The sequence below is a fragment of the Schistocerca cancellata genome, chromosome 4 (genome assembly GCF_023864275.1).
Source record: "Schistocerca cancellata isolate TAMUIC-IGC-003103 chromosome 4, iqSchCanc2.1, whole genome shotgun sequence".
NCBI lineage: Eukaryota > Metazoa > Arthropoda > Insecta > Orthoptera > Acrididae > Schistocerca > Schistocerca cancellata.
Window position 1 is genome coordinate 677005834 of NC_064629.1, and position 23309 is coordinate 677029142.

The 23309-nt window shown below is 43.6% G+C and overlaps 1 protein-coding gene, 1 non-coding gene and 1 pseudogene across 2 annotated transcripts in view; 2 read left to right on the forward strand and 1 right to left on the reverse strand.

Annotated features, from left to right (window-relative positions):
• LOC126184916 (protein DENND6B) overlaps positions 1–23309 on the forward strand; it is a 214860-nt gene that overhangs the window by 35129 nt on the left and 156422 nt on the right. The gene's annotated exons all lie outside the window — the stretch shown is intronic.
• Trnai-aau (transfer RNA isoleucine (anticodon AAU)) lies at positions 11726–11799 on the forward strand. Its single transcript has one exon. It is a non-coding gene; the product is annotated as a tRNA-Ile (tRNA).
• On the reverse strand, positions 17136–17253 carry LOC126185609 (5S ribosomal RNA; annotated as a pseudogene).

The following is a 23309-nucleotide window of genomic DNA, read 5'->3' on the forward strand; positions in this document are numbered from 1 at the left end:
TCGCAAAATGGCAGTATGTAAGGAGGCGAGTATTTTGCTGTACGGTTATCACTCGAAATGTTTTTGTAAATGGAATTATGTACTTTTTAACGACATTACATAGCACGTACGAAGTGGGTAGACTCATTTTCATATGTCCATGGCAGCTACCGACACAGCACACTTCTTTCAGCCTCATATGCCCATGTTTACAAGGAAGTCGAACAGAAAAAAGCTCTGTGTTGACAGACTTCGACCAGACGTTTAACAAAGCTTCCAGCTATATCCTCTACTACAAGCTCTCGAATGCAGTTCAATATGCTTTGTTCCAGTTACAGAATTTGTCTTTTTAGTGTGGTAAATAAAATAATTTAGCGGTAACAGTACAGCTCAATACACTCCCCCTTACATTCCAAAAGATCAAGAAAACTACATTGTGATACCTGCACTTGTTGCAGAAATTTTAGGAGTCGGTTAGACCGTCAATGAAAGAGCACCTAGCGTTCATGCTGCAGATAAAGGCGAATACAAAGTTCGAGTTAAACAGAATTGATATCTGACGTTCCCCAGGAAGTGCTATAGGCCCCACTGCTGCTACTGAACTACATAGTGGATTTAGGAGGCAATCTGAGCTGCCCTCATAGATTATTTGCAGACGATGCTATGATTTACTGTATTACAAAGTGATTATATGACCAAAACCAATAGCAAAACGATTTACACAAGGTAAGATTACAGAGCGAGGTGGCGCAGTGGTTTTCTCATTGGACCACTGGACTCGCATTCGGGAGGACGACGGTTCGAACCTGCGTCCGGCCATCCTGACTTAGGTTTCCGTGATTTCCCTATATTGCTTCAGGTAAATGCTGGGATGGTTCCTTTGGAAGGGCAAGGCCAGTTTTCTTCCCCATCCTTCCCTCATCCGATGGGACCGATGACTTCGCTGTTTTGTCCCCTTCCCCAAATCGACCAACCAATCAACCAAAGCGCAAAAGCAGCAATTTACTCGAAATAATGAAAAGTTTGAAGTCATCCACTTAAGGTACTACAAGGAATCCACTAAACTTCGGTTACATGACAAAACAAACCAATCTAAAGACTGTAAATTCAACTACGAATATGATTCGCAAAATGGGATGGCAATTATTAAAATAAGGGCCTTCTCATGATCTTTCTATCACCAAATTTCTCCTCAGAATTTGAAAATATTTTGTTGGCGCCCAACTACATAGGGAGCAATGATCATAATAAAATAAATCAGAGCTCGCGCGGAAAAATTTAAGTGTTCCGTTTCCCCGCGCGCTGTTCGAGAGTGGAACGGTAGAGAAAGGTGGTTCCATGAAACCTCTGCCACGCACTTAATTATGAATTGCAGAGTAATCGTGCAGATGTACATGTAAAGAGTTTTATGTTTTGTTTCTCGTTTCATGTGGGGGCTTTGGCGACTGCGACACTTTCTAGAAACAACCACTTGTTGAAATTATAGTTACGTAACAGTACCTTCTTTGTATGTTCTGGGTGGTTATAACTAAAAGTGCAACTACTCACAGAGGTCCAGTATAGGCTGTAATTATCGTATGGCAGCGAAACTTGGTAGATGTTCTAATGCGTTAATGCGGAACCGATTTACGCTGAAAAAAATTCAAATTTTGGTCACCTGGTGCAAATCTGGAATTGTGAATATAAGAAAGATTTATAGAAATGTTTCCATACGTAATGGATTAGGAACTGGACGTAGGCATAAAAAGGTCAAACAAGTGAGAAAAGCATGATATTGATTCTATAATTAACCGGCGCTTGCACAATATGTTTCATATGAGCACCAGAGACGTCGACAAGATGCTATACAGCGCCAGATTTGCAGATGGTTGCGCCGAAATTGGAACTAATTTTTTCCATTGTAAATTGGTTCGGCATTAACACGCTAGCATATTTACGAAGTTTTGTTGCCATACGATAATTACAACCCACACTGGACCTCCGTGAGCAGCTATACTTCAATTATAACCACTCGGTATGAAGTAGTGAAGCCGTTCTACCCAGGGAGGCGGTAGAGCATAAAGACTCGTGACTCGTCCTCGCAAGGAGGGCGATTTAAAACCTCTTCAGTTACGATGAATTACGTTTTCTACCTTTTCTCTACCGTAGTACATTTTAATACTCGGGCTTTTCATCGGTCCATTCGCGTACTCCACTCCTTGCCTCGTCTCGATTGTCCTTGCTATCGATGGTGGTTAACTTTTTTTCCGCCTGTCCACATTTTGAAGATTTGTGGTAACAATGTTCCTTCACGCACATCGTGGCGACCTGAGAACGGAGCTGCCTGTCCTCTGCCTGTGCTGCACAGTTCTGGACGAGTCACAAAAAAATTAATCCCGCAACGTCGTTAATTAACCCACTTAACACCGCGTGACACTCGCCGTGGACACTTACTGGCAGCCGGCCGCGGTGGTCTCGCGGTTCTAGGCGCGCAGTCCGGAACCGTGCGACTGCTACGGTCGCAGGTTCGAATCCTGCCTCGGGCATGGATGTGTGTGATGTCCTTAGGTTACTTAGGTTTAAGTAGTTCTAAGTTCTAGGGGACTGATGACCACAGCTGTTAAGTCCCATAGTGCTCAGAGCCATTTGAACCATTTGAACTTACTGGCATCTTCCAAGCAGTAATGCTCCGGACGTATCCGTCTAGCTCCTATATACACTAAAATGACAAGTCATGGGATAGCGATTCCACATATACAGATGGAGGTAGTATCCCATGCACAAGGTATGAAAGGACAGTAAATTGGCAGAGATGTCATTTGTACTCACGTGATTCGTGTGGAAAGGTTTCCGACGTGTTGTGGCTGAAGGCGGGAATTAACTGACTTTGAATGCAGAATGGCAGTTGGAACTAGACGCATGGGATATTCCATTTAGGAAATCGTTAGGGGACTCAATATTCCGAGATCCACAGTGTCAGACATTACCTCTCACCACGGACAACGCAGTGGCCAACAGCCTTCACTAAACGACCGCGAGCAGTGGGGTTTGCGTGGAGTTTTAAGTGCTAACGGGCCGAAGTGGCCGTGCGGTTCAGGGCGCTGCAGTCTGGAACCGCGAGACCGCTACGGTCGCAGGTTCGAATCCTGCCTCGGGCATGGATGTGTGTGATGTCCTTAGGTTAGTTAGGTTTAACTAGTTCTAAGTTCTAGGGGACTAATGACCTCAGAAGTTGAGTCCCATAGTGCTCAGGGCCATTTCAGTGCTAACAGACAGGAAACACTGCGTCAAATAATCGCAGAACTCAATGTTGGATTTACAACGGACGTATCCGTTAGGAGAATGCCACGAAATCTGGTCCTACTGGGGTACGGCAGTAGAAGATAGACGCTAGCGTGTTTGTTAACAGCACGACATCGCCTGCAGCGCCTCTCCTGGGCTCGTGATCATATCGGTTGGACCATAGACGACTAGAAAACCGTGGTCTGATCATCAGATAAGCCCCGATTTCAGTTGGTAAGAGCTGATGGTAGGGTTAATGTGTGGCGCAGACCCCACGTAACTATGGACCCAAGATGTCAACAAGGCAGTGTGCAATCTGATGGTGCGTGCATAATGGTGTGGGCAGTGTTTACGTGGAATGGTGGTGAACCGATTATTGACTGTAAATAGTTATGTTCGGCTTCCTGGAGACCATTTGCAGTTATTCATGGACTTCATGCTCCCAAACAACGATGAAAATTTTATGGATGACAGTGCGCCATGTAACCGGGCTGCAATTTTTAAGAACATTCTGGAGAATTCGAGCGAATGATTTGGCCGCTCAGATCACCCGTCATGAATTCAATCGAACATTTATGGGACATAATCGAAATCAGTTCGTGTCCTACAGTCTTTTGCCTTGATTGATCGTTCCTGTCATATTCCCGAATATTGAACATACCTCCTGGCGCACCCTGCATATAAAGTTCTTCTCTTATAATATTGTTTTGCGTTTAACTTACCTCAAAAAATTTCATTGCAGCCGACTGTATTCTTCCTTTGTCTTTCTCAGTTAATGTCCACAATACGCTTCTTTATATTACGATAAATGTAGCCATTACTTTGTAAATGCTAGCTCTGATATCTCGTATTTTGTCATACTGATCATTCCTCTCTATGTAGATGGGCGCCAAAATAATATTTTCACGCTCTATTTAAACGCACCCAAGCGAAGTGGCCCAATGCTTAGCAAACAGGACTCGGATTTGGGAGGAGCGGGATGAAAGCCTCGATGGTTCCTTTCCCCGTTCTTGTCTTACCTGAGCCCATGATCCGCCTCTGATTACCTCGTCAGATCTTCGTTTCTGTAGTCTCTTTCACCTACGGTGGAACATGACCGTACCAGGAATTGGCACGTATGAGTAGAGCCTTAGGCAACCCTACCCGTGGTGCACAATTCTGCCAGGGCCCGAAAATAGTGGGACGCATAAACACTTTAAACAGTGTTAAATCTCGACAGAGTTATACTCTTAACAGTGTCAGCCGAGGTCCGATTGCGTCTACATGTCACAGTCTGGGTCCCAGGACCCAATGTTTTCCTTACAGTACGCTAAATTCTGACTTTCGTCGGAGTACGTTAAGTTCAGATTGGCCTGCCGTAAGTGATTTTAGATTATCATTCCTAAGGATAGAACGGATTAAGCTTTGTTCGCATTTGGAGAAATATGCGTCGAACGCAGCAGAAAAGCTGAATGTATCCGTCAAAATCAGTATTGGCGTTTCAAGAAAATTCTTAATCATGCTTATGCAGAGCCCTTAATTTCCGTCCGTGAGGTTTAATTACCCATTTTCACATGTATGTTACTGTAACGTGAGTAAGGTGGAACGAATCTGATCTGAGAATGCATTCTTGTGTCTGCTGAGAGGGATCATTTGTTGCATCGTATGGACCGACATATACGAAAACCTTGTACTGAAATTCCAGATACAGGTACAGCGTATGTGTATCCGACACCTATACTCCAGTTTGTTCCGCGTAGTAACGGGACACACGTCGCTGTGCAAAAGTGCATGGGCGTGCCTGACCTTGAAGCTGAGGCCGTTATGCGATGCCCTGTACCGCAGGTTTCTATATTCTTTACAGGCGTTCGACGGCTGGGTTTAACTGAAAACTTCTGTAAGCCACCTTACTATTGTTCATCAGTAGACTGCCATCCAGGAAGCCGGATGTCTAATCACATGAATTTTAACGTAAAAGAAGGTGTCTGTACAAAGCTTTGTGCATGATCGTAAGCTCTTATGTTACGTTGTCTAATTGTTGTTACAATCTTCTTCTTTTGCTTGTGTCTTCGTGGCAGATTGACGCAGGGTCGTGGTTACTATTAACAGATGTGGCATGGTTAATTTAAGGGCTGGCTGGGATCCCCTTCGTGTCGCCATCGTTATCCCCGGCCCCGGACAGAATATGTGTACCCCAACAGTCTGCTTGCAGTGTTATTCACGTCAAAGTGACCGGAAGTTTTCTGAATGTTTGGGAATCGGGTAACTGAGGCGAGACTTGGGTACCAGCCCGGTGGTTGCCTAGTGGTATGTGGAAACCACCTAAAATCATATCCGGGTTCGCTGGCACGTAGACCTCATCGTTACTCCGCCGGACGGATTCAATCCGGGACCGGCGCACCTCCCCATCCCGAAATAAGCGCTTTTGTTTGGTGCAATAGTGTTTTTAAGCAGCCAGTCGTTACAGTGTCACTTATATTTTAAAGTCATATATTTCTCTTGCCTGGCCAGATGGTGCGATTGTCTTCGAGAGCATAACATAAGGGTATATTATGAGCAAATGCTAGCAGTTACACGCTCATATTATTACACATAAACAGACGTGGCACGTTTATGTCACATGTCGCGTACTTCTGCAAAGTTCCACTGCTGGTCACTAAAATAATGCAACATCAGCAAGGATATCAAATAACGAAATTCTACTATTGTGCATACCGGACATGTTGTAGGAAGTATATACGAGGGCGTGCTGAAATATAATGCCTCCAATTTTTTATGTGAAAACTCTTAAAGCTTCTTAAATGAAACAAATGTTATTAACAGTCTGCATCTTTATTCTTCATGTCTATATGTTTATTTCTCAACATAGTGACCCTGGCGACGAACACACTGTAGATTGTTTGACTTTGTTGACGGAGCCACAACCTCACCTCTGCTTGCAGCGCTTCATCACTATCAAAGTGAAGTCCTCGAAGGTGTTCTTTAAGTTTTGGAAACATGAAAACCGGATGGGACCAAGTCGGGACTGTGTGGAAAATGGTCGATGACAGTGAGCCTAAGACGCTGGATTGCTGCAGATGTCGTAGCGCTCGTGAGTGATCCGGCATTTTCATGCTGAAGGAGAGGGTGTTCCATATGTGGACGAAAACCTGGAATTCGAAACTCGATTGCAGCACGCTGTTTCTCACGTACCGACATAGTTACGTTACTCGTCGCCATGTTACTCTCTCCAATTCGGAGTCCTCTAGCGGCAGAGGGCTGAAACACATATACCTGAAGAATAAACATATAGAATATTTATGTTTGTTTTATTAAGAAGCTGTAAGAGTTTTCACATTAAAGTTTCGGAAGAATTACTTTTCATCACACCCTCGTATTTTACTTTTGTCTAGTTGACTGGTTGGGTATATGTCTTTAAGAATATCACCTAAGGGTGTATTATGAGAAGATGCTAGGAGTTACATGTTCATAATATTAGACTTAAAAAGGCGTGACACGTTTACGACAGATAACGTGTTGCCTCTGCACTTCCATACTGCTGGCCACTTAAAACAGTATCACCAATGGTATCAAATAACGCAGTTTTACTTATTGTGCATATACAGTCTAATAGGACAAATGTGATTAAATTCGTAGGTAGTTTGAGGGTACACAGGGTCCGAAACTTTAGCATACAGAACTGGCTGGTTCAAATGGCTCTGAGCACTATGCGACTTCTGAGGTCATCAGTCGCCTAGAACTTAGTACTAATTAAACCTAACTAACCTAAGGACATCACACACACCCATGCCCGAGGCAGGATTCGAACCTGCGACAGTAGCGGTCGCTCGGTTCCAGACTGTAGCGCCTAGAACCTCACGGCCACTCCGGCCGGCCATACAGAACTGCCGCCTCTAGCAGCAGCAATGACTGTACGCCGGCTACGCATCATACCACACTGATCTTGCATGGCAGATACGGGATACATCACATCATGTTGCTTCAACTCTGTGCCAGAGTTCATCACTCGTAGTGGCTGGCTAGTGGTTTGGTTTTGTTTTGCTTTAGGCCGCAATAAACAACAGGGTTGGCGATGGTGCCGTGATAATTTGTCTGCAACTCGTGTCGAGGCAGGTCTTGACAGAATGGGCAACATGCGTTGTTTTGTTGTTGAAAAATGACATTAAGGTGATCTCGAAGAAAGGGCACAGGCACCGGCCGTAACATGTCACAAATCTAGCGCCTCTGCCCATATTACCAGATATCGAACGAGATGTGATCGTGATGTGTACAGAATGGCAACCCATCCTCAGGTGCTCGACCGTATGACGATGACGAATGCAATCTGGCAACGTTCTTTCTCTTCAGAACCTCTATGCACGTGCGTGATGCAGTACGCTGATCCAGGACTCGTCTGAAAAGGCTCTGTGGTGTCACTCCTACGTTCATTGTTGTCGCAGTTGTCGGCGCGTCTTCTGCTACCGCAAAGATGGCCGCAACAATGATTCCCATGCTGACAGTCCGCGGTGCTGCAGGCAGTGCCACACTTTTCGCGCGGGTGCTTCCTTGCTGCAAACAATCCCATTTCATGACTAAATGTTCGTGACGTGGGTGTACGATCCTGCACGGCCGAGTGGACAATATGTCTGTCGTCTCGGGTGCTAGTCGCGTGGGGGCCATTGATGTCATGTATGCCTCTTTAGAAACTATCGTTTCCATGTTTCATGACAGTTGCGAGATTTCTACCAAACAGCAGTCTCGATAGTCCACGATTACACCACTGTCGAACTGTGGCTTCTTATACGATGCATAGCACGATCTTCTCTCAGACCACCAACATTCAGTTGCCATGTCTGAATGAGAAACCAGTTGCGTAAGCTTTTCTTATATGTAGAATGTAGACAGCGTTACACTTATCTACTTCAGCTGAAATGGAGTGCTAATCATTTGCATATCCAAGCTTACTGTACACTTCATGCCAGTTTGACGTTTGTTGCTTGCCGCCTTCGTTGAACTTCAGCTTTAATGGGAAGCAATGTATGTTTGTGGTTTACATTAGGATAACGTGTTCACACGATTACACAAGCCAAGAAAGTTAGAGTGGAGGCTGATATTGATTGTGGGCAGTTTGTAGATTCTTTCTGTGAGGCATTTTTGATTTTGGAGGTTTATTTCAATGAACATATGCATTTATTAGGTCTGTTAGCTCTAATGAACGTAAGCATATAATAGCCAAGAGGCGAAAAGAATGCGAGATAAGGTACAGCTTCATTCATGTCTCGACCATAGGCGTCCGCAGCTGCAGATTACAGAATAACCCTCTTCTTTCCATGAATTGAGACCTAAAATTTCGTTGGGTGCAGCCCAATGCCACATGCACACCGACGAACCCTGCATTCAACTTGGCATGGCTAGAGAATAATGTGTCAAACTTCAGACGAATATTGCATTTGTGACAAAATAAAACACCTACAGCCGTCCTTATGATTTTATTTTATTTTGTTGCAACCAGTTTCAGCGCTTCAGTGTGCCATCTTTAGGCTGTAATTGATGCGGAATGGGTTGATATGATTCCTATATATATCGCATCAGTTGGCAGCATAACTGGATACGCAGATAATGTGTCATCACTCTAACCGTCCTAGGTTATGCTGGCAACTGATGCGATATATATAGGGATCATATCAACGTGTTCCGCATTAACTACAGACTGAAGATGGCGGATTGAAGGGCTGAAACTGGTTGCAATAAAATAAAATCATAAGGCCGGCTGTAGGTGTTTTATTTTGTCAGAATAGTAAACGCCCGTCTTCCCAAAGACCTCCTGCCAAAAGGATGGACGAACAAAAACTTGAATATTGCATTGGTTTAACTGCTGGAGGTCACTTCAACCATCCGATTGGAGCATGATTTTGGTCGATCTCCAACGTCCGTCTTGCGGTATACTGGCCCTAGGCTACTGGCCACCGCAGATATACTGCTTTCTAAACACATTTTGTTCAATTTTAACTACACCAGTTAACATAAAAATAGAAACCATGAATAAATGCATTAACATGATCAGATGCGAAGTTTTGTGTGCTAACAAAGTGTTGTAAATGCTATCAAATTTGAATAAGCCTTTCATAAAGTTTATTCCCTATTTCTCCAATTCTAGGAGTATTAATTTGCTATTTTTTGTATTGTTCTGTCTTTTTTTCTGTAGCAGATTCTTTTATTTTAAGTTTCCGCATATTATTATGGGAATTTTAATAAAGTTTTTGTGGGTATTTTGTAGTGTTATTTCATAACTATTTGGATACCCTGGATGTAATCGTATGAGGTTGTAATTTGCGATCGTTGGATCAAAAAGGTGGCATCCATATTGATTTTAGTTATGCAAAAATGTGTAATTGCATATACCTTTGAAATATGCTCACCATTTAGGAATCCGAGCAATCTACCTCAAAATGCTAAGCTGATAACTAACAGTCGTTTGAAGTAATAAAAGTTTTGTGTACTTCTTGTCAAATTTAGTCACTGGGGCACGACACGTTTCCAAACACACTGACTGCTATATGAAAATTGTCAATTTTAGAATTTTGTCCCCCTTGCGAAAATTTCTGCGGGCTCCGATGGTCTCGACTTGCAATAGGCTGTCCTCATTTTGTGTGCTCTAGTCCCATTTGTCTCATATCGTCAGCGTGCGGGTGCTGATGACTGCGATGTTGAGCGCCCTAAAGATGCAGCAGCAGCAGCAGCAGCAGCAACAACGACAGTCGACTTCCAAATTTCTTGGGAGCTGAGCTAGCGGTGGTGGTGAGGAAGGGGGAGGGAGGCAGAGGCTCAGTGAAAATCGTCGAAAGGCGCGATAAAGGACAGGATATTTGTGTGCGTGGGTGATATCATGAAAATATATATCCAAGGTGAACATAGAGTGGCAATGTGAAACGTCTAGCTGCAACCCGTGGAATATGATACTGATAAGCTGTGTTGACCCTTTGTCCTAAATTTGGCAGTGGAAGAGATTACTAACTGGCGTGCTACAGACCACGTTCCTCGACTTCATTCACCGTGATGTCACGGCGTCGTGCGCTCTCTCACTCACTTCCGCGGCCGGAAATGACGCAATTCTGCGATGAGTAGCACGCGGTACAAATAAGCGACATACTGCGTCACTAATTAGCAAGGAAACTTACCAAGGGGAAAGGAACAACACTTGGGTACGAGAGTTTCAACGATTTTGAAATTGTATAACCACCAACTGTTTTACTATAAGGAAACGTGAATACACATCTTCATAAAAAAAAGGTAACGAACAAGTGTGATGTGGAGTACTGATGAAATGAGACCGAACATGTGACAATATTAGAATCGTTATAGCTTCATCTGTTCGAAATGCAACTGCAACGTAACTTCAGATTGGGTGGCGCTAAAAAAAGTAAGATCTGGGTCATGTCAGGGGAGACAAACAGAGGAACTAAACTCTTTCAAAGAATTTGGGAGAGCACAGTTCGACAGAGCTAAAAACAATAGTTCAGTAGTCTGCAGCTGGTTCATTCAACAGTGGCCTCTGGAAGCTCGCAGAGCACCTCCTCTGGACACCTTTAAAGTTACTCAGCCTTTCTCCAAGCGTTCAAGGGAGAACATAAAATTTCCCTTTAGTCATAGCTCGTAAAAAAATTAAAAACCGTATCAATATACATTCGCGGCAGAAGTGAACATGGTCATTAAATATGAACAGAAAATGGAGGGGGGAGAAAGGGACTATTGATGTCAGCCGCATCGGGACATGACGCGGAATCAGCGGCGATGAGTGAAAATGTGTGCCGGACCGGGATTGGAACACGGATCTCCTGCTTACTTTTTTTTTTTTAATCTCATTTTGTTCGTTTTCTTTCGTCGTGCCCGCATCTCGTGGTCGTGCGGTAGCGTTCTCGCTTCCCACGCCCGGGTTCCCTGGTTCGATTCCCGGCGGGGTCAGGGATTTTCTCTGCCTCGTGATGGCTGGGTGTTGTGTGATGTCCTTAGGTTAGTTAGGTTTAAGTAGTTCTAAGTTCTAGGGGACTGATGACCTAAGATGTTAAGTCCCATAGTGCTCAGAGCCATTTGAACCATTTTTTTTTCTTTCGTCGTATCTGTTCGGGGCGGACGTCGCAAGACACCCGTTTCATTTCGTCGTTGATCCATTAACTCAGTTTTTTTATTACAGAGGGCAGCTAACCCTCCGACCGATTTACTAAGCATATGCGGTAATCACTGCGCCACTCGGACACAGTGTTCATCGTAACTGCGCGGACTACCTCGGCATGCCTCTCGGCCGACCCACATTCCCACCGAGAGCCACCTATTCGCAGTCCCTGTCTAGGTCCTCCATGCTCACCACTTGGAGATTCCCGCAGGTCAGACGTAATCCTGCATCCGCACTGAAGAAGGTGGATTCGTTGCCCATCGAAGGGAATCAGTTATATGAATACGTGGCGCTCGGCGGGAGTGTGGCTCGGCCGAGAGTTGTGCCGAGATACGCCGCGCAGTCGCGATAAACACTGTCCGGGTGGCGCAGTGGCTAACGCAACTGCCTAATAAGCAGGAGATCCAGGGTTCGAATCCCAGTTCGGCACACACATTTACTCGTTGCCGCTGATCCCACGTCAAGTCCCGATGCACTTGGCATCAATAGTCCCTTTCCTTTCCTTTCCTTTCCTTTCCTTCCTCCCCCCCTCCACCTTCAATTTACATATACTGTATCACAACTACATATAATGTATCACAACTGCGGATTCCGCGTGGTGTCCGTTCTTTCGGATATGTCTTAAAGAGCAGACACCACGCGTTCATGTAAATGGTCATTAAAGACTAAGACATATTTCAAGCCCGCATGTGCAATAGTGACAGAGCCGCTGTTCGGCCAAAGGTTTGGGCAGAGCAAGAACGAGACTCCCTAGATATTACGCAGCTGATTTTTGTCCGATTTACATAAGCAAACGGAGAGTGAAAAATTAACAAATGGGATATCCAGCTGACCAGCGTGCAGTCTAGTTTTGCACAGAAATATTCAATTGGTTGAAAGTAATCAGGTTAATTAAGAAAACTTACTTAGTGACTTAAGGGGGGTTGGACGTCAAACGGGCCGACTTGGAGCAGGAGAGGCACCACAGGACATTTTATTTTCTACTGTCTATACTTTTACAAATAAATTCATAAAACTTTGTCAACATGACCAGGAAGGATTCAGGATTCACACTCATAGCAGTGGAAGTGCAAAAACATAACAAAATAAATTTCTTTAGATACGAAATTTCATCATTTTTTCACTTACTGTTGGATGCATTTGTTGCTATAGGTACATTTTTCTTCACAAGTAAGAGAGATTCTTTGATTAATTTTGCACAGCATACAAACCATACTTACAGGTGTATGAAACTCTAGAATTTTCCAAATCTACAAAAAACTGTGGTAAGAATTGAGATAATTAACTACAAAATTTGATTTTTTCTAAACATAAAGTTTAAAACGTAACAGCTCATTCAGTTTTTCATAAATTAAATAGATTCTAGAGTTTCAGACACCTTTAAGGGGAAACTGAAATATTTCACTCACGTCTGCTGCTAGCGATGTAAATGAAACGTCAAAAAATATCAAATCACAGCATAAACTGAAACTCCTTAGCTTTCTCCTAATCTTTATACTCTTAATAATAACAGAATACCGGTCAACATTTAAATATATTATACGTCATGTTTCTGAACAAATCTTGAAAATTTAGAAAAAATTATGGAAAAAATAGTCAAACGCTCTGCGAAATAATTTGTCTAAAAGCAAGAACTAAAACATTTGACACGCATTTTTTATGTAATGAATTATAGTTTTCTTCGACACTGTGACGTGGGGGAGAGGTCAATAGTGTTCTAGGTTCACACACACAGTTACACAATAGAAGTCCATGAATGCTAAGCTGACGAACGAAGTTATCATTTGTTTGCAGGAATAACATGGGACGTTTATTGCGCGAGTTGCATGTCAACTACATTGGTGTCCAAAATTAAAGCAACAAACGGAAATTTTGAAAGTTTACGTTTATTTTGCCGCAAAGCAGTATAAACAAGTGATAGTAAAATACAAGAAATGTAACAAGAAATGCAACAAGCAGACAATCATGTTCTTTGTTTTCTTCCAACTTGTCGGATTTGCATACACATTGTGACAACTGGTTAATGTGGGTGTGACCACCTCTGGCAGCAATACAGGCCTGACAATGACGGAACATGCTGTAAACGATGTCATCAGTCTCATGTTGAGGCAATGAAATGAGTGAATGGCATCGTTGGCCGGGAGGCCCCTATCCGGGGAAGTTCGGCAGCCAAGTGCAAGTCTTATTTCATTCGACGCCACATTGGGCGACTTGCGCGCCGGTGATGAGGATGAAATGACGATGAGGACAACACAACACCCAGTCACTGAGCGGAGAAAAATCTCCAACCCGGCCGGGAATCGAACCCGGGCCCGCTTGCATTGGAGAGCGATCACGTTACCACCCAGCTAAGCAGGTGGACGTTGAGGCAATAACGCCCGTTCTTCCTGCAGAGCTGCTCGCAAATTTTGGAGAACGTTCAGCGAATGCTGGCGCGATGCAGCACGTCTCCCTAGTGCATTCCCTATGGGAATCAAATCGGGAGAGCGAGTAGTCCACGCCGTGCGTGCAATATTTTCCGTTTCCAAAGAAACCTGTGATCTATGAGGTCGACTATTACCATCCATCAGTACGAAATCTGAACCCACAGCTTCTCGCAACAACCGCACAGTGGGTCCCAAGATCTCGTCACGATACCTGACAGCAGTTAAACCTTGCTGATTCACCCGTAGAATTTCATGGAGAGGTGTTCGACTGGTCAACATAGTCCCTGCCCACACCATTAGGGATCCTCTTGGTTATCGGTCTCTTCTCACAATGTTTGGGTCCCAAAATCGTGTTTCACGTTCACAACAAATGCGAGTCCGTCGAGAATCACTCTTCAGACCATATCGGGACTCATCTGGAAAAGAACATTGGCCCATTGTTCGACTGTCCAGGTGGCATGTTCAAGACTCCACTCGAGACGTTTCTTTCTGTGAAGACGCGTCTGAGGTACACATCCAGCAGGTCTTCTACAATAAAATCCACTCTTCTGAAGCATTCTGTACACCGTTTGCTTCGATACAACACGTCCAGTGGATGCTACAAGGTCAGACGCCAGTTATACAGTACTAAGGCGGTATCGTCGTACCCTTACAGCCAAAACCGGTCCTCTTTTTCTGATGTCAAACGTGTTCAGCCATGCCCTGGTCTTTGGGATACAGTTTCGGTCTCTCTAAACCGTCGCCACATCCGAGAAACAACAGAACAATTCACATTAAGCCATCGGGCATCAGTTTGCGACTATCCTATGGCCCTCCACCGGAGAGTGTCTGGTAGCTGTGCCATACTGCACCGCCAGTGATTGTGTACACGGCGATTGTGGATGTGGGACTACCCGATAAACACTGCCCCGTTTGGGAGTCGTCCTGGTGCCATCGTTGGCGTTGTTGTCCGTTGACCGGAATGCCATCTTCCGTGCAGAACACAATCGGACGGGCATCTGTTGAGAGTTTGTTTAAACACAGGACGGGGAAATAGCGGTTTGCTGCTTCAATTTTGGATACCAGTCTAGCAACAATGTGTCGATCGAACATCCATGTTGAAGCGAGTAAAAGGGGAAAAATGGCTAAAGAGCCCATGAAAAGCATTATATATTCAGTCCTTGGTGAAAACGTTGCTGACAGAGGTCTATTTCTTCAAGATTCCTGGCCAGGACACAACTACTACAGTCATATTGGAGAATGAGGATGATGTTTGGTTTGTGAGTTTTTTCACAGTCCAATCTAGCCACTGTCACGAATGATGATGATGAAATGATGAGGGCAACACAAACACCCAGTCCCCGGGCAGAGAAAACTCCCCAACCCGGCCGGGAATCGAACCCGGGACCCCGTGATCCAGAGGCAGCAACGCTAGCCACATTTTCCCGCCCTCCCCCCCATTTTGTTCGTCTGATCGTTGTGTTTGGTCGATGCGGACGTCACATGACATCCGTTAAAGTTCGTTTGTTGCTCCTTCCACTCAGTTTTTTATTACAGAGGCCAACCAGCTCTCTGACCGAACACGCTGAGCTACCGTGCCGGCTTAACTTACAGATACATGTACTACCACCAAAGACAACCAAATACTGCCTGTCTGAAGGGAATTTTTTTGAATTTACAAACTCCATGCCAGGCGCCTTGTTTTTGTACGCTTGCAGACTGACAAAGTTAAGGTCACGTTACATGATCGATATTTCATCTTCTGTGTTCACTCAGTTACCTATAATCACCTTTCGAGATTGAAATGCAGAGCTGTGGCAACATATACCTGACAGTGATCTGGTTACGAAGCCGATTTCCTGTGCCATGATGTGATAATGTGACTAATGTGGCTTCTGATATTGGACTGCTGCAGTGTGGGAACGCCGAAACTGATGTAGCGTATTCATATATTGTCCTTGTCAAGCGTGTAGACTGCTCTGTTCCGCTGTGTTTTGATCACTTCACTGAAACTCCACTTTTTCACTTCGATGACGAATAAGGGAAGAACGTACGTCAATACAACAACAACAACTACCACTACTTTGGGAAATATGATTCTATAAGTACCGAATGTGCCAACACACATTGCTTCAAGAAAACCTTTAACTTTTTCCAACTATTAGCTCATTTATGAATCTTGTGAATATGTTGGCTCCAGATGTCACTTACAGAGTACTGTTTCTGTAGCGACTTGCGCTTATGTACACCACCTGATCAAAAGTACCCGGAAACATGTTAATCTATATTAATAAGGAGTGTGTTCACCCTTCGTCCTTACGACGGCTTGAATTCTGCCGCGCAACCTCCCAGTGAGCTGCCTGAATGTCAGTGGAGGAATGGCAGCCTGTTTTTCCTCATGAGCCGAAACCGGAGAAGTTAGTGATCTGGGAAGCTAGGATCTGGAGCGGAGTCGACGTTCTAACTCATCCTAAAGGTTTCAGGCCAGTCTGTTCCAGGATTGTTGTCCACAGACCATAGCCTGACTGATGCTGCTTTATGACAGAATGCATTGACATCCTGATACAGACAATCATCGCTTCCGAACTGTTCCTATACACGCATTACACAATGAAGTAAAATTTATTCATATCCTTCAACATTTAGCATTTTCTTAAGAATAATAAGAGGACCACTTTAACCACGAGAAACACCTCCTCCATACCGAAACACCGCCTCCTCCGTACTTCACTGTTGACACTATACATGACGGCACGTAACGTTCTCCAGGCATTAGCCAAACCCAGACCTTTCCATCGGATTGCTACAGGGTGTATAGCACGATTAATCACTCCACATCACTTGTTCCCAGTCATGCACAGGCCAGTTGCGTCACTATTTACATCATCTCAAGCGTCGCTTAACATTGACTACAGAAAATGTGTGGCTTAAGATGAGCCCATCGACCACTGCGTCCCATTCCTTTTAACTCCCTATGCACAGCTGTCAGTGTTTCTGTATGAACAACAAAATACTTCCAGTCTCCTTTTATACTAGCGGGTCCACTTCTCATGACATCTAGTGGTTAATTTAGCATTGCATTTGGATATCCGGATACTTTTGATCAGATAATGTACTACTACTACTACTACTACTACTACTACTACTACTTCTACTTCTCCCGAACAAGCCATGAAGGCCCAACGGTATCGACCGGCCGCCGCGTCATCCTCAGCCCACAGGCGTCACTGGATGCGGATATGGAGGGGCATGTCGTCAGCATACCGCTCTCCCAGCCGGATGTCGGTTTACGAGACAGGAGCCGCTACTTCTCAGTCAAGTAGCTCCTCAGTTTGCCTCACAAGGGCTGAGTGCACCCAGTTTGCCAACAGCGCTCGGCAGACCGGATGGCCACCCATCCAAGTTCTAGCCCAGCCCGACTGCGCTTAACTTCGGTGATCTGACGGGAACCGGTGTTATCACCGCAGCAAGGCCGTTGGCCCAGATAATGTACAGGGTGTATCAAAAAAGAATCCTCCGAATTGAAAAAAATCAAAACAATTATGTTATTTGAGGTATGTGCGTGAACGACGTAGTGTTGGAAAGAGCAAACGTTCGAGTTTTACATAGTTAGGCCTTACATGCCACACTGGCATGTGGAAGTGCGAGAATTTTTAAATCAAAGGATTACTGAACGACTCATCAGTCGCACTGGACCAAATGATTCAACCTTACATTACTGGCCTCCAAGGTCACCGGACCTCTATATGCGATTATTTCTTGTGGGGGTTTATAAAAAACTGTGTTTATGCGCCTCCGTTACCAACAACAACGAATGAACTGAGACATCGCATCACAGCAGCTGTGGAAGCTGTACCTCAAGACTCCTCGCTGCAGTGTGGGAACAATTTGAATACCCCGTACACATATGCCGTGCATCTCAAGGGGCCATATTGAACACCTATGAAAAGGTATGAAAAAAAAAAAAAACTTTTTGAGTTTCCCGTTCATCAAGAAACAAAATTCATTCTATATGTTTATTACATTCAGAAATATAGACGTGCCAGATCGGATGATTCCTTTTCATACACCCTGCATTTTGCAGTGCTGTAGGCGGTTCTCAGACAATTTGCGAGGCATACGTGATACAAAAAAGGAAAAACAAACTTTAAATGACAGTTATAGTTGGAATGGAGTCACCTGAAATAACTATTGGCTGTCTATGTATTACATGCATAGACAGCTGCAGTACACAAAACTGCCGACGGAAGCTCCTCGTAGCAAGACATTATCAGCTAAAAGTAATAAGAAGAAAGCTGAGACTCTGTTGTCGACATCGCCGAACACTGCAGAATTTATCCCAAAAGAAACTTATGTGACTCGTAAATCACTTCATGACTCGAGCAACTTTGTAGTGCAATCAAAGTCCCAAGTGATCTGAACTAACCTGTGACGAAGAAAGCGATTGTACGACTCAGTGACGACAAGAAGATTCAACAACAAACAACGACGACTAATTTGACCCGTTGATTCATCACGTAGCTTCTTACTACAACGTTAGATTTACACAGGCCTACGTCAGACTGCGTACTTTCTACTGTTAAGCATGCAGGTGGTTTTGCGAGTGTTGGCTCCAGTATCTTTGTATTCTATTGCTCCTGTTGTTACCTAACAAGGAAGATTTACGGTCAAGGATTGTGTAGACGTCTGCTAGTCCTGTTGAGGCCAGATTTGATGAGAATGCAAATGGACTTCAACGCAATAGTAGTCTGGCCAGCCGTACGACCCGCCGGCCTTTGTGGCCGAGCGGTTCTAGGCGCTTCAGTCTGGAACCGCGCGACCCCTACTGTCGCAGGTTCGAATCCTGCCTCGGGCATGGATGTGTATGATGTCCTTAGGTTAGTTAGGTTTAAGTAGTTCTAAGTTCTAGGGGACTGATGACCTCAGATGTTAAGTCCCATAGTGCTCAGAGCCAGTCGTACGACCCGAACAACAAAGAATAGCTGCGGTTGGTTTTTTTTAACGGTGAACCTTGCAGATTTCTTAAAAGATATTAAGGCTGATACGACAGTGCGTTAGTAACCTTCGTTTAGATGTTCCAACAACCATCTGAATTTGTTGCATTTGTTGTTCCACCTACCTACCCTGATTGTTTTTTTTCCCTTTTTCATTATCACTCCATTACACATATAGCACCATCCACTATGAGTGACAACACGGTCTATCATAAGACTGTGTGAAGCATCAGCACACGGTTCGCTCAATTAAGAGAGGTGTCGGAGCCTTAATCAATTAGGTCCCCGTTGTAAACCATCTTTAATCGTATGCTGGCGATGCAGAATAGGTTTCTTCTTTCTACTGTATAGGCCATTGTTGTACACAGCATGTACCACTCTACTTTATTTCGAAATTCGATTCTTTTGCTGTATGAAGGCGAGCGCATGTGCGTGTATGACACTATTTTTAATACGGCACCCTGGTACAGTTTAAACTAAATTGACCTATAATTTTATTAGCAGCAATCATATAAGTTTATTGCTCATTAGTAACGCCAACATTCTGTGCACCAAGGGAGTGACTTCTCTATCAGCAGAGTAGGTAAAGAGCTACAAAATCAAAATTTTCTGAGCATAGAGAGACGTAGTTTCATCAGAAAAAAGTAGCCTTTAATTTTTAATACTTGACTTCGAAATAATTTACACAGTGCAAACATTTTTCACTTTTGTGTGAATGCTTTCCTGATTCTTCTGCTTTGTGAGTCTTAAAAACAGCGTATAAACTTCACAGAGTGCAGGTAACAATTTTGTAAAAGAGCTGTTGATGAACTCCGTCCTCGTGTACAATCTCAAGACAACTAGCGTGATTGTATGCACAAAACTTGAGACGTATACATGGTTAATAGGTGCACCGCATCAACTTCAGAAATTCCTTCACTTGGTACCTCATTCTAGATTTCAACAACATAATGAGCACGCTGAATGTACGTGTGTGTGTTTTTCTGATGCACTTTACATGGGTCGGTAATGATTAAAACACACATTTCAGTGGAGCCTAATTGTTTGTGTGAGGTTGCTCAACACGTAATTATTTTGTATCGAGGTAACATGATAATTCAAAACGCCTTCTGATAGCGCCATAGTAGTGGAAAGTGACTGGTATATATCCCTTCACTCCCATTCTGGCTTTGCACTAAATGTGAGACTAGGAGCGGCGGACTAAGGAGGAGTGTTTATGCTATTGGCTGCACGAAGTGACTTTCCGTGTTAAGTTTAGATCCGTCTTTGTATCCTTCAGCGGTTAGATTCTCACTGAGGCAGTTAACGTCTCTGATTTCGTTTGTGGTATGCACAGTAGACTTATTAGATGTTGATCTCTAACTCATTTTCCTCTATTCTCTATTAACCAGTTCCTGTCTCCTTAAAAAAAACAACGGACCGTACTTGCAGCTTATTATAGATTGACTGCAGCGTAGCAGGCGGGTGCTACAATATCCTGACTCATCAAGCAAGGGATATACATCTACTTGATTATTCTGCAGTTCACAATGAAGTGCCTGGCAGAAAGAGTGTCTTTGAAACTGTTAGATGTGGTTCAGTGGTTAAGACTGTTGATTAGTATTAGAGAGAAACCAGCTTAAATTTATGTCCATCCTTTTCAATTACGTGATTTAATGGAGCGTCAGAAAGTGTAAGAGTGTTTACTACTACTACTACTAATACAACATTGGTCTTATTAAATTCATTTAGCCGGCCGCTGTGGCCGAGTGGTTCTAGGCGCTTCAGTCCGGAACCGCGCTGCTGCCACGGTCGCAGGTTCGAATCCCGCCTCGGGCTTGGATGTGTGTGATGTCCTTAGGTTAGTTAGGTTTAAGTAGTTCTACGTTCTAGGGGACTGATGAGCTCAGAAGTTAAGTCCCATAGTGCTCAGAGCCATATGAACCAAACTCATTTAATGTTTACGGGTTTTCTCATTGTGCAGTTTTCTGAATGCGTTGAAAATATGTGTGATCGTGGCATAGTTTCCAAAAATAGATTGCTCGTTTGTTCAAATCTCTGGTATACAACGTACAAAAACATATCATTGAAGGCTGAAGTAGTGAGAGATTTTGCAGTCTTGTTCCTAATTCAAGAATACTCTTCGACACACCAACGAAGGATTGATCGCTGGAGTTTTATTTCTGAGAGGTTTACGTTAAACCTTCAAACGGCATTGTATACCATCTCCTTGACATGTAGCCCAGCTTTCATAGAGACACCGCTTATGTGTTACTGTATGCTGGTGAGATCCGTCACTTTATTTTTCTGTGGCCCTGCAAAGAAGTGGCGCGGCGTGAAAACCTTTCGTTCTCTCTTACAAACGTCAATGTAATCTCCAAAGTGCCGACGTACATTTAAAATGTATGTCTTGTCGTTGTGTAAAATATCTTGGGGGGTAGAATATGTAGATACCTCCCAGACGGAAACTGTGTGCCCAAGTAAGCAGTATGAACGCAGTTGTGTCTACAGATTTTGCGTCGAGCGAAAGCACAGTTGATATTCTGTGGTAACTATACATCACTCCGGGTGTTGTCTCTATCTGACACTGTGTATTTACTGCCATCACCGCATGCTAAAACTGGAGAGAAAATTCCATATTGTTTGTTAGATTACTTCACGTTACACAAGAGAATACGTTTTTTTACCACACTTTTCTCTCTCTTCAGTCTGCAATAATTACCCACTGGGTGATAAGCCAAAGATCGTAGCACGATAAATATAAGGTACTGTGCGCTGTTGAATTTATTTTGTCCTTCGAATGGCTACTGTAGAGCTGTAATCAAGCTACCTTATCAGCTAACCATACACTTCAGAGACAGATGTTACACTCCTCTTTTCACAAGTGCTGAAAAAACATGCAACTGCCTTCGTCGTTGTTGTAATGTATAATTCCTACTAACGAATTTCGAGCCTAATGTTAGAAATGCATATAGTTAGGAGTCAACCTGACATTCAGATATAATGAATTGCAGGAAACAAGTCAAATCAGGGTGGTTGGACAAGATAAAAATCATGACTTCTTGTTACTAGCACATTGCTTCTAAAATTCCACCAAATTTATTAAGTAATATCAATAATGATAGTCAAACGGACTTGGGTGTGCTTGCCGATAATAAATGTTTTCCCAGAGGGAAATCTCCAACTGACTACATTCCGAGCGGTTCTAGGCGCCACAGTCTGGAACCGCGCGACTGCTACGGTCGCAGGTTCGAATCCTGCCTCGGGCATAAATGTGTGTGGTGTCCTTAGGTTAGCGAGGTTTAAGTAGTTCTAAGTTCTAGGGGACTGATGACCTCAGCAGCTAAGTCCCATAGTGCTCAGAGCCATTTGAACCATTTGACTACATTCAGAGCTAGCTTATAGGGGTTGAAAATTTATGCTGGAAAGTAACAAAATTTCCTCAACAATAGATACGGATATACATCCCACATACATATCATTTATTTGTCTTACGATCACTGAGTAGAGAGAGAGAGATTCCTTTTTAACGAGTGCATGCGTATAAAACTGTCGTAAGACTGTACATGTTAGTTTCGGAATCGCGACCTTGTTAAATGCTTCTCCATGGGGGTTCATGTACTAACATCATGCTCCAGTTGCCAGCAAGACGGCATATTCAGTACAAAAATTAAAATATGAAACATAAATAGCGTAAAAACAGGTAAAATCACAAACGTAGTTGTGCTCCAGGAGCGCAAGAACACACACAAAACTATTTGAATATTTAGGTTTTCATACTTTGAAGGCTGTCGGGAACAAATTATCGTGTTAAAATGAACAAAATATGTTCGGACGCTTACAGACATTGTAGACAGACTAATTATTATTATTGTAGCACTGACGTGTAGAGAAGATTGGGAATTCCAGGTGCTGGAGACTTAGTATATTATGACAAGCACTAAGAGTGAAAAAATATGTCGAGATCATTAAACAATATACGGACTACTCATTCAGTTCCGCAAGAATAAGTAGAAATACCGTCTGGGGGTTTAATTGAACAAACTGTTCTAGCATTTAGAATGAGATTTCACTCTCCAGCGGAGTGTGCGCTCATATGAAACTTCCTGGAAGATTAAAACTATGTGCCGGACCGAGACTCGAACTCGGGGCCTTTGCCTTTCGCGGACAAGTGCTCCACCAGCTGAGCTACCCAAGCACTACTCACGCCCCGTCCTGACATATTTAATTCCGCCAGTACCTCGTCTCCTGTCTTCCAAACTTCACAGAAGCTCTTCTGTTGGAGTCTCGGTCCGGCACACAGTTTTAATCTGCCAAGAAGTTTCATGTCCTAGCATTAGCTGCAATTGATTGCCAACACGAAATTTGGACTGGATCTCTCAAATAAATGTCAAGTGCCCTGAGTACTACGAATAGTGTTGCTAATTGTCGCTATGTAAGAGATTTGAAACGTAGTGAACTTCAGCACACATAGCGTTATGTCTTAGCATTCATAACAGTGTTAAATTACACACATACTGCAGAGGGCAGCACAGCATGCTCTTTACTAGAAAATACCAACAG